This window comes from Triticum urartu, chromosome 6 (genome assembly GCF_003073215.2).
Source record: "Triticum urartu cultivar G1812 chromosome 6, Tu2.1, whole genome shotgun sequence".
Taxonomy (NCBI): Eukaryota; Viridiplantae; Streptophyta; class Magnoliopsida; order Poales; family Poaceae; genus Triticum; species Triticum urartu.
The window spans coordinates 563,980,249-563,991,006 of NC_053027.1; positions in this window are offsets into that span (position 1 = coordinate 563,980,249).

Genomic DNA, 10,758 nt, shown 5'->3' on the forward strand with positions numbered 1-10,758 from the left:
AGCTCAAGAAAATGTTCCTGAGGTGCCTGCACCGACTAGAGAGGAAGTTAATGATGATGATCATGAAACTTCAGATCATGTAGCTACTGAACTTCGTAGGTCCACAAGGACACGTTCCACACCAGAGTGGTACGGCAACCCTGTCCTGGAAATCATGTTGTTAGACAATGGTGAACCTTCGAACTATGAGGAAGCGATGTCGGGCCCAGATTCCGAAAAATGGCTGGAAGCCATGAAATCCGAGATAGGATCCATGTATGAAAACAAAGTATGGACTTTGACTGACTTGCCCGATGATCGGCGAGCCATAGAAAATAAATGGATCTTTAAGAAGAAGACAGACGCGGATGGTAATGTAACCATCTATAAAGCTCGGCTTGTCGCTAAGGGTTATCGACAAGTTCAATGGGTTAACTACGATGAGACTTTCTCACCTGTAGCGAAGCTGAAGTCCGTCCGAATCATGTTAGCAATTGCCGCATTCTATGACTATGAGATATGGCAAATGGACGTCAAAACGACATTCCTTAATGGTTTCCTTAAGGAAGAATTGTATATGATGCAGCCGGAAGGTTTTGTCGATCCTAAGAATGCTGACAAGGTGTGCAAGCTCCAACGCTCGATCTATGGGCTGGTGCAAGCATCTCGGAGTTGGAACATTCATTTTCATGAGATGATCAAAGCGTTTGGGTTTATGCAGACTTATGGAGAAGCTTGCATTTACAAGAAAGTGAGTGGGAGCTCTGTAGCATTTCTCATATTATATGTGGATGGCATACTATTGATGGGAAATGATATAGAATTCTTGGAAAGCATAAAGGCCTACTTGAACAAGTGTTTTTCAATGAAGGATCTTGGAGAAGCTGCTTACATATTAGGCATCAAGATCTATAGAGATAGATCGAGACGCCTCATTGGTCTTTCACAGAGTACGTACCTTGACAAGATATTAAAGAAGTTCAATATGGATCAGTCAAAGAAGGGGTTCTTGCTTGTATTGCAAGGTACGAGATTGAGCACGGCTCAATGCCCGACCACGGCAGAAGATAGAGAAAAGATGAATGTCGTCCCCTATGCCTCAACCATAGGGTCTATCATGTATGCTATGCTGTGTACCAGACCTAATGTAAACCTTGCCGTAAGTTTGGTAGGAAGGTACCAAAGTAATCCCGGCAGGGAACACTGGACAGCGGTCAAGAATATCCTGAAGTACCTGAAGAGGACTAAGGATATGTTTCTCGTTTATGGAGGTGACGAAGAGCCCGTCGTAAAGGCTTACGTCAATGCTAGCTTCGACACAGATCTGGATGACTCTAAGCCACAAACCGGATACGTGTATATTTTGAATGGTGGGGCAGTAAGCTGGTGCAGTTGCAAGCAAAGCGTTGTGGCGGGATCTACATGTGAAGCGGAGTACATGGAAGCCTCGGAGGCAGCACAAGAAGCAATCTGGGTGAAGGAGTTCATTACCGACCTAGGAGTCATTCCCAATGGTCCAACACTGGAGCTATTGCCCTTGCCAAGGAGCCCAGGTTTCACAGGAAGACCAGGCATATCAAGCGTCGCTTCAACTGCATTCGTGAAAGTGTTCAAAATGGAGACATAGATATTTGTAAAGTACATACGGACCTGAATGTGGCAGATCCGTTGACTAAACCTCTCCCTAGAGCAAAACATGATCAACACCAGAACTGTATGGGTGTTCGATTCATCACAATGTAACTAGATTATTGACTCTAGTGCAAGTGGGAGACTGCTGGAAATATGCCCTGGAGGCTATAATAAAATGGTTATTATTATATTTCCTTGTTCATGATAATTGTCTATTGTTCATGCTATAATTGTGTTATCCGGAAATCGTAATACATGTGTGAATACATAGACCACAACATGTCCCTAGTGAGACTCTAGTTGACTAGCTCGTTGATCAAAAGATAGTCATGGTTTCCTGACTATGGACATTGGATGTCATTGATAAAGGGATCACATCATTAGGAGAATGATGTGATGGACAAGACCCAATCCTAAGCATGGCTTAAAGATCGTGTAGTTCGTTTGCTATAGCTTTTCCAAATGTCAAGTATCATTTCCTTAGACCATGAGATTGTGCAACTCCCGGATACCGTAGGAGTGCTTTGGGTGTGCCAAACGTCACAACGTAACTGGGTGACTATAAAGGTACACTACGGGTATCTCCGAAAGTGTCTGTTGGGTTGGCACGAATCAAGACTGGGATTTGTCACTCCATATGACGGAGAGGTATCTCTGGGCCCACTCGGTAATGCATCATCATAATGAGATCAATGTGACCAAGTGGTTGATCACGGGATCATGCATTACGGTACGAGTAAAGTGACTTGCCGGTAACGAGATTGAATGAGGTATTGGGATACCGACGATCGAGTCTCGGGCAAGTAACGTACCGATTGACAAAGGGAATTGTATACGGGATTGATTGAATCCTCGACATCGTGGTTCATCCGATGAGATCATCGAGGAGCATGTGGGAGCCAACATGGGTATCCAGATCCCGCTGTTGGTTATTGACCAGAGAGTCATCTCGGTCATGTCTGTGTGTCTCCCGAACCCATAGGGTCTACACACTTAAGGTTCGGTGACGCTAGGGTTGTTGAGATATTAGTATACGGTAACCCTAAATTTGTTCGGAGTCTCGGATGAGATCCCGGACATCACGAGGAGTTCCGGAATGGTCTGGAGGTGAAGATTTATATATAGGAAGTCAAGTTTCGGCCATCGGGAAAGTTTCGGGGGTAATCGGTATTGTACCGGGACCACCAGAAGGGTCCCGGGGGTCCACCGGGTGGGGCCACCTGTCCCGGAGGGCCCCATGGGCTGAAGTGGGAGGGGAACCAGCCCCTAGTGGGCTGGTGCGCCCCCCTTGGGCCTCCCCTGTGCCTAGGGTTGGAAACCCTAGGGGTGGGGGGCGCCCCACTTGGCTTGGGGGGCACTCCACCCCCCTTGGCCGCCGCCCCCCTTGGAGATTGTATCTCCTTGGGCCGGAGCCCCCCTAGGAGTTCTATATATAGTGGGGGGAGGGAGGGCAGCCGCACCCTAGCCCATGGCGCCTCCCTCTTCCTCCCGTGACACTTCTCCCTCTCCCTAAGCTTGGCGAAGCCCTGCCGAGATCACCGTTGCTTCCACCACCACGCCGTCGTGCTGCTGGATCTCCATCAACCTCTCCTCCCCCCTTGCTGGATCAAGTTGGAGGAGACGTCTTCCCAACCATACGTGTGTTGAACGCGGAGGTGCCGTCCGTTCGGCGCTAGGTCAACGGTGATTTGGATCACGACGAGTACGACTCCATCAACCCCGTTCTCTTGAACGCTTCCGCTCGCGATCTACGAGGGTATGTAGATGCACTCCCCTCTCCCTCGTTGCTAGATGACTACATAGATTTATCTTGGTGATGCATAGATAATTTTAAAATTCTGCTACATTCCCCAACAAAAAGACGCTCCAAGACTTGCACATATCGCATGAACGAAACGAATCCGAAAACATATCGATATTTGTTGAAGAAAGAGGGGATGCCTCCCCAGCATCCCCAAGCTTAGACGCTTGAGTCTCCTTGAATATTTACTTGCGGTGTCTCGGGCATCCCCAAGCTTGAGCTCTTGCCTCTCTTCCTTCTTCTCACATCGAAACCTTCCCGATCATCGAACACTTCATCCACAAAAAACTTCAACAGAAAACTCGGTAAGATCTATTAGTATAATAAAGCAATTCACTACTGTAGGTACCGTTGCAAACCAATTCATATTTTGTTTTTGCATTGTGTCTACTGTAATATAAATTTTTCATGGCTTAATCCACTGATATAAATTGATAGTTTCATCAAAACAAGCAAACTATGCATCAAAAACAGAATCTGTCTAAAACAGAACAGTCTGTAATAATGTGAACATTCACCATGCTTATGGTACTTGAACAATTCTACCAAAATTACGAAAAATAAAAAAATTGTATAGAAAGACAGTGAAAAAAGAATCAGAACCATTTGACGTTCCAGCTAAAAATGTAAAATCACGCACTACAGCAAAAGTTTCTGTCATGCACCATACAAACCATCAAGCAAATGTAAACATCCTAAAGGCAAACATTGGCACATTATTTTTATAATACAATGGAATTGTACAAGGGGATAACTATTTTTGTTGAAAATTTTTTGTAATCAAGATTCACAAAGTTTCCGTGAGCATGAACAAAGTTCAAGGAGCTCTCCCACTTCAACTGTGCTTGTCTTTCTCACTTTCACTTTCCTTTTTGAAAAGTTTTGGGTTCTTCTCTTTATTTTTGTTGTTTTTAAACTATATAAAATCACTCAACAGAAATAAATGACTCTCTAAAACTTCTGGGTTGTCTCCCTGGCAGCGCTTTCTTTAAAGCCATTAAGCTAGGCATATAGTGCTCAAGTAGCGAATCCACCCGGATCCTAAGGTATATCAAAGCCAATTTTAATTAGCAATGATTTGTAATTTAGTAGTGAGCACAAAGCAACATATATCAAGCAATGACGAATTCTAACTCTCTCCCTATGCATCGGCATGTCATAAAAGAACAATTCATGCACACCTAGTAACCAATGCATAGTATAAACAGTTTCTTGCAATTTTATCATGTTGGAGACATAGAGAGGTGCAGATATAGTTCCTCTCTCATAATAATTGCAAGTAGGAGCACCAAGCACATGCATATTATATTCATCAAAATTATCATGTGCAACGGTAAAAGGAAACCCATCAATGTAATCCTTAATAAGTGCAAACTTCTCCGATATAGTGTAATCGGGAGAATTCAAAAAGATAATAGGACTATCATGTGTGGGTGCAATAGCAACAATTTCATGTTTAACATAAGGAACTATAGCAAGTTCATCTCCATAAGCATAATTCGTATTGGCATCTTGGCCACAAGCATAGCAAGCATCATCAAAAAGGGATATTTCAAAAGAATCGACGGGATCATAGCAATTATCATAATATTCATCCTTCGGTAAGCATGAAGGGGAATTAAACAATGTATGAGTTGAAGAGTTACTCTCATTAGAAGGTGGGCACGGGTGATCAATTCGCTCTTCCTCCTTTTGTTCTTCGCTCTCCTCCTCATCTTTTTCATCCAATGAGCTCATAGTGTCATCAATTTCTTCTTCCATAGACTCCAGCAAAATATTAGTCTCTTCTTGGACAGCGGAGTATTCCTCAATATATTGTTTAACATAGGTATTAGAAGCATAATTATCATAGCAATATTTAAGTATAACAAAATTTTCAGATTTATGAAAGGTAGCATCATACTTTTCAATCAAAGAAGCAATTTCATAAGCACCCTCAAAAGCAACAAATTCTTCAATTTGTTGAACATCATAGTAACTATAAACACCTTTAGCATAAGAAGATAAGATTCCATTATCAATAAACTCACATTGGTAGGGAAGGTGTTTCTTGGGGCTTTCAGAACAACAAGTAAAATCATATAATTCACATAAATTCCAAGCATAGCATTGCAAACGTTGAATTTGACTCCATAATAATTTCCCTTTTTCAGATATACGGTGCCGCACATAACAAGCATGCTGATCTAAAGATTTTCCCTCAACTAAGCTAGTTGGGGTTTCGGCACAAGCACAAAGGGATCGAAGATGATCCAAGTAATAACCTTCAGCAGTGTGATAGATTTTGAGTGGTTCTTCAACCATTGGTTTGGTAGGTACAACTAATTTTTGGTATTTTGCGTTTCCTACCCATAACTAAAGATAGAAAACAACTAAGAACAGCAAATAAAAATTACTTAGTGATAAAGCAAACAAGCACACACGAGAATATTCACCCCACGCTATTGCTCCCCGGCAACGGCGCCAGAAAAAGGTCTTGATAACCCACAAGTATAGGGGATCGCAACAGTTTTCGATAAGTAAGAGTGTCGAACCCAACGAGGAGCTAAAGGTAGAACAAATATTCCCTCAAGTTCTATCGACCACCGATACAACTCTACGCACGCTTGACGTTCTCTTTACCTAGAACAAGTATGAAACTAGAAGTACTTTGTAGGTGTTGTTGGATAGGTTTGCAAGATAATAAAGAGTACGTAAATAAAAAGTAGGGGTTGTTTAGATAAAGAAACAATAAAGTAAATATAGCGAGTGTGGAAAAGTGGTGGTAGGAGTTGCGAAATTGCCCCTAAGCAATTGACTACTTTACTAGACCGATAGCAAGTATTATGTGGGAGAGGCCACTGCTAGCATGTCATCCCTGACTTGGAATTCTATGCACTTATGATTGGAACTATTAGCAAGCATCCGCAACTACTAATGTTCATTAAGGTAAAACCCAACCATAGCATTAAGATATATTGGTCCCCCTTCAATCCCGTATGCATCAATTTCTATGCTAGGTTGAAGCTTCTGTCACTCTTGCCCTCCAATACATAGTCCTATCAACATACAACTAACCCTAGGGTGTGATCGACGCGCGCAATCATATTATGGGCACCAAAGGACAGCAACATAACCACAAGCAAATTAAATCAATCATACCAATTCATCAACCAACGATAGGACAACGAAAATCTACTCAGACATCATAGGATGACAACACATCATTGGATAATAATATGAAGCATAAAGCACCATGTTCAAGTAGAGGGTACAGCGGGTTGCGGGAGAGTGGACTGCTGTAGATAGAGGTGGGAAGGTGATGGATATGTTGCTGAAGATGGCGGAGGTGTTGGAGTAGATCGCGGTGATGATGATGATGGCCACGGCAGTGTTCCGGCGCCACTGGAAGAGAAGGGGAGAGGGGGCCCCTTCATCTTCTTCTTCCTTGGCCTCCTCCCTAGATGGGAGAAGGGTTTCCCCTTCGGTCCTTGGCCTCCATGGCATGGGAGGGGTGAGAGCCCCTCCGAGATTGGATCAGTCTCTTTGTCTCTCTCTGTTTCTGCGTTCTGTTCTGGCTCTGTTTCATCGTTTCATGTATATATGGAGATCCGTAACTCCGATTGGCCTGAAACCTTTGCCATGATTTTTTTCCGAATATTAGCTTTCTTCCGGCAAAAGAAGAGTGTCAACCGCCTTACGGTGGTCTCACGAGGGTAGGGGGCATGCCCTAGGGGGGGGGCGCCCCCCTGCCTCGTGACCACCACAGGCACTGGTTCGCGTTGATGTTCCTTCCAAATTTTCCATATTTTCCAAAAATAAGCTCCGTCCGTTTTTATCCCATTTGGACTCCGTTTGATATGGATATTCTGCGAAACCAAAAACATGCAACAGACAGGAACTGGTACTGGGCACTGAATCCATATGTTAGTCCCAAAAATAATATAAAAAGTTGCCAAAAAGTATATGAAAGTTGAATAATATTGGCATGGAACAATCAAAAATTATAGATACGACGGAGACGTATCAGCCAGCAGCCTGACAACGTCGTCTCCCATGTTGGCCCCGACATAGGAGCCACGAGTACGCCGATGAGGACGCCTTCCATCAGTGTCGGCCCAACTTAGGGTTCGGGAGTATGCCGGCAAGTTGCAAGCCAACAACCTAACGATGGTGTCTTCCATGTTTAACCCTGAATGGGAGTCGGGAGTATAGCGACGAGATGCGCTCCGGTAGCCTGGCGCGACCACCTTGCATCGGTGTCGGCCCCTACTTAGGGCCGAGCGGACATCGACAAGCTGCACGCCAGCAGCTCGATGAAGCCGTCTTCCATGTTTGGTCCTGACATAGGAGTCAGGAGTACACCCAAGAGGTGCGTTCCAGTTTCCCGGCGCGGCCGCCTTGCATCGGTGTCGGCCCCAACATAGGGCCGAGCGGAAGCCCACAAACTGCACGCCAGCAGCTCGAGGAAGCTGTCTTCCATGTTTGGTCCTGACATAAGAGTCATGAGTACGTCGGCGAGCTGTGCTTCGAAAGCCCAAGGAAGCCCCGACATAGGAGCCGAGAGTACACCGAAAAGGTGCGGTCCAGTGGTCTGACGCGGCCGCCTTTCACCGGTGTCGGCCCCAACATAGGGCTGGGAGGACGCCGACAAGCTGCATGCCAGCAGCTCAATGATGTCGTCTTCCCTGTTTGATCCTGACACAGGAGTCAGGAGTACGCTGGCGAGCTATGCGCCGACAGCCCAAGCAGGCCCCAACATAGGAGCCGAGAGTACACCGGCAAGGTGCGGTCCGATGGTCCGACGCGGCCGCCTTGCATCGGTGCCAACCCGACATGGGGCCAGGAGTACGTTGGTAGGCTACACAACAGCAGCCTGACGATGCCGTTTGAAGACAAAGTATACCCCCTGCTCCTTAGGGTCCACCTTTATGCATAGACCTCACCTCTGTGCCATTGGAGCAAGGAATTTCCCCCAGACAATGGCAACGTCTAGACACAGGAACTTGGCCTCCAAAGGCTTCATGGTTATGAGGCAAATTAAAATTGCACTCATGGATTGTCACCATCCCATGTTGCTGGAGAAAAGTTTGACCATGAATTCGACAACCATTGTTGCACAGCAAAGATGGGAGGAGAACCAGGTCCCACTGGGCGTGCCAATTTGTTTGACACGAAAAAAACAACAAATGCAGGCGTGCCAGTGTACTAAGTACACAAAGAAAATACATAGGGAAATATGTATTTTTATTAATCTCGTGTCGAGAAACAAAATTACAAAGTCCCTATTTAGAATGCGCTCCGTGGCCTGCTGGCGCGGCCAAAATGACTTCGATGATGTGAGGTTCTGATTCACGGGGCCTCGGAAAGCTCCCACTTAATTACGTCTGCGAGTCAAGCTCGCGAACCACCTCCGATTAAGCTGCGGCAATGATCGTCGTCTTCTGGTCTCGTCTTCTCCATGAGGTTGGTGTAGATGGTGATGAAGTGGAAGGGAAGAGCGATACGCCCATCGCTCCGGCTATGCTTAGCCATACCCCTCCGCCGTGTCGATGAACGATGATGAAGACGTGGGCGGCCTTCGCCTCGTCGGTGCCTGGCCTGGTGATGTCCGCCTTGTCGGTGTCGGACTGGATGACTTGACATTGCCTCGTCGGCATATCAAGTAGTGGTTTGCTTCATCAGATAAAGACATGTCGGCGGAGTATAGCATCGCCTCGCCGGTGCTAAGACGGTGTTGATGATGTGTGTCAGTACGGGTGTTGGAGTAGACATGGCGCGATTGCCCACTCAACAAGCATGTCGGGCCTTGTCGAGGGAGTAGGCGTGAAGGACGACCAACAATGGGTCGTGTCCGTGACGATGCAGACAATGCCGCCTCAGGCGAGCCCAATGTAGATGTAGGTAGTGTCTGCCTTTAAGTGGTACTCGACGGATGATGTCTCCAGCGCCATAGTTGCGATGAGCCGTCGTGACTCGTCAAGCACCGCCGCCAATGTGTGGAACGGACCATGTCGTCGAGTCCTGGCCAGCCCATGGAGCCTCCATGGACTGATGAGATGACGGCGAGGGAGACCTCGCGATGTGGCGGAGCCTTGCCCAGGCACCGCCAATGGTGTAGGTAGAATAGGTGACGCGCTAGATTGCGCCGAGTCGAATGACGCGGGCCGCCGAGTCCCGGCAAGCCCATGGCCCTCCATGAGCCGGCGAGACGGGGCGACTGAGGTGTCGTGACATGGCGGAGCCTTGCCCAGGCACCGCCGATGGTGTAGGTAGAAGGGGGCGGCGCATGAGATTGCGCCGAATCGAATGGCACGTGTCGCCGAGTCCCGGCAAGCCCATGGCACCTCCATGAGTCGGCGAGACGGGGCGAGTGAGGTGTCGCGACATGGCGGAGCCTTTGCCCAGGCACCGCCGATGTTGTAGGTAGAAGGGGGTGGCACAATATATTGCACCGAGTCAAACGACGCGTGTCGCCGCGTCCCGGCTTGAGGGAATCGTCGGGGGTTGCACAAGAACGGCAGTCGTGCACATCATCGCCGGCGATGAGTCCGACATGAAGGAATCGCCGCGGGTTGCACACAAATGGCAACCCCGGTGCGTCATCGCCGGTGGTGAGTCCGGTGCAAAGGTATCGTCGCGGGTTATGCACAAACGGCAACCCCAGCGCGTCGATCGCCGCGGGTTGCGCACCAATGGCAAACCCGGTGCGTCGTCGCCAATGGTGCATCCAGCACAAAGGGATCGCCGCGGGTTGAGCACCAACGGCAACCCCGGCGCGTCGTTGCCGGTGGTGAGTCCATCACAAAGGGACCGCCGCGGGTTGCGCACAAACGGCAACTCCAGCGTGTCATCGCCAGTGATGAGTCTGGCAGGAAGGGATCGCCGCGGGTTGCGCACAGACGGCAACCCCGGCGCGTCGTTGCTGGTCGTGAGTCCAGCACAAAGGGATCGCCGCGGGTTGCGCACAAACGCCAACCCCGGCGCGTCGTCACCGGTGGTGAGTCCGGCGGGAAGGGATCGCCGCGGGTTGCGCACAGACGGCAACCCCGGCGCATCGTCGCCGGTGGTGAGTCTAGCACAAAGGGATCGCCGTGGGTTACGCACAAACAACAACCATGACGCATCGTCGCCGGTGGTGAGTCCAGCAGGATGGGATCGCTGGGGGCACCACGCCTGGCGTGTCGTCACTGGTGGTGTGTCCGGCAGGAAGGGATCGCCGGGGGCTGCACACGAACCTCATCCCCGACGCATCATCGCTGGTGGTGCGTCCGGCATGAATGGATCCCGGGGGGCTCCATACCCGGCGTGTCGTTGGTGATGGTCCGGGGCGAAGGACCATCGGGCACTACCAGAATAACGGCCGC